General features: G+C 37.8%; 1 pseudogene; it reads right to left on the reverse strand.

Moving 5' to 3' along the window:
• Nucleotides 1-945: 945 nt before the first annotated feature.
• LOC135227713 (olfactory receptor 8G50-like) lies at nucleotides 946-2,030 on the reverse strand (annotated as a pseudogene).
• Nucleotides 2,031-2,272: the final 242 nt, after the last annotated feature.

Here is a 2,272-nt window from a genome sequence, read left to right on the forward strand (position 1 = left end):
CCTTGGAAACTCTATGGGGCAGTTCTACTCTGTCCTATAGGGTCGCTATGAGTCGGAATCGACTCGAGGGCAGTGGGTTTGGTGTGGTTTTTTTTATTGAGTTTCTCTCTAAAATGTCTTTCATTTGCTCAACATGTTCATTCCAATAATGATGGCCATAATTTCCTTCCTTAGCTTCACTTTCTTTTTGGTCTTTTTTCGTTAACACACATAGTAATACAGAGATTCACAATGATTTTACTGATATTAAACTCTTAAAAGTCCTCAATATTCCCCATGGTCTATAAATGAAGTTCAGACTGATTTTCATGTCATTCAAAGATTTGTATCATCTAACAAAAAATTATTTTTTATTATAATTTCTTTAAAAAGTTTTACTGTATAAATAAAAATAAATCCTCTGAAACATACAATTTTTATAAAGTTATTTCAATTTATCACCCATCATGTGAAAAAAAAAGCTTTTCACTGGATGTCTTCGTTCAATGCCAGGAATAATACAATAAAAATTACTCACACATGGATTTCAAGTGATTAAAAATTATTTATTTTACAGATCTTTTTTTTCCAGATGAGTTTGTTTGTACACTTCTTGGTAAACAAGGGATAATACATGAAGTATTAAGATCAAAGGACACAGACCACACAGATCATTCTATGTATTATGATAGGTAAATCTTATCTAACAAAGTGCCAAATTCCATGTATATAAATTATAATCTCACCACACGAAGGCCTTTGAAGATGTTTAAAAATGATTAGAGGCAATATGGGTTACTACTGGTGACCTCTGAGACTTCCTACAATTGATGCTGCCCTGCATGTGACAGCCCTGCACATGACACTATGTATCTAGTGTATCCTTAGACCTTTCTTCCAAAAAATCAAGTGATGGCACTAATCTCACTGTTTATGAATATATGTTGCTTTCTCTGAACTCCCTCCTTACTGGATCTTCTTCAAGAATTCTAAATATTTGCTACTGCAAAATGATCTTTTCTCAGTGATTTTATTTAGAGCAACTTTGACATCCTTATTCCTCAGGCTATAGATCATAGGGTTCAGCGTTGGCACAATAATGGAGTAAAACACAGAAGACACTTTCCCTTTGTCCATGCAGCCGATGTTTGATGGCTGCAGGTACATGAATGCTACAGAACTATAGAAGATTGTAAGAGCCAAAATGTGGGAGCTGCATGTGCTGATGGCTTTGGACCTGCCTTCAGTGGAGAGGATTCTCAGGATACTGGCAATGAGGGAGACATAGGAGCCAAGGATGGTCAAGGTTGGTGTTACAACATTAAATGCACTGAAGCTCGAAATTACCACTTCATTGGTATAAGTGCTGGAACATGAGAGCTCCAGTAGTGGAAAAATATCACAGAAATAATGGTTGATTATATTATCCTCGCAGAAAACCATCCTTAGCTTGCAAACTGTGTGAGCTGTGGCGCCAATCGAGCCTATTATATATACCTCAACTACCAACCAGGAGCAGACCTAATCAGACATGGTGACATTGTAAAGCAATGGCTTACATATGGCAACATAGCGATCATATGCCATCACAGCCAACATATGACATTCTGATATAACAAAAAAAGCAAAGAAGTAGAGCTGAGTCATGCATTCAGGATAGGAGATGGTGTTCTTCTCTATCACAAAGTTCACCAGCATTTTGGGGGATAATGACAGTGGGATAGCAAAGATCAATGAAGGACAAACTGCTGAGGAAATAGTACATGGGGGTGTGCAGGTGAGAACTGACCCCAATCAATGTGATCATGCCCAGGTTCCCCACCACTGTGACCACATAGGTTCCTAGGAAGAAAAGAAAGAGGGGCAGCTGTAGTTCTGGCTTTTCAGTTAACCCAGCAAAGATAAAACTCAGTCACTGTGGAGTGATTTCTTGCTGCCATTTCCCTCTGGGAATTTTATGAAGGAAGAGAAGAAGAAATTAGACATAGGTGGTTATTTATGCAGTGAGAAATAGATGCAAGTCTTGTCATTCAGGTATCTCCAATTCTCCCTCCCTGTACCTGCTCTACATTGGAAGTTAAAGACTCTGTTGTCCCAGTTTATAGATCATGCAAATAAACATCAGATGAAATTAATTCTTTTTTGTTTCTGTTTTATGTGTTGGTCTTAGTCCTGACCAGTCTCCGAACATCCAAAGAACTGTTCTGGTAACTTAGAATATTGAGTGTTCTGAGCCCTGGTGGTAAAATAGTTAAGTACTTTTCTGCTAAATGGAAGGCTTGCAGTTGAAACC

This window comes from Loxodonta africana, chromosome 15, assembly GCF_030014295.1.
Source record: "Loxodonta africana isolate mLoxAfr1 chromosome 15, mLoxAfr1.hap2, whole genome shotgun sequence".
Taxonomy (NCBI): Eukaryota; Metazoa; Chordata; class Mammalia; order Proboscidea; family Elephantidae; genus Loxodonta; species Loxodonta africana.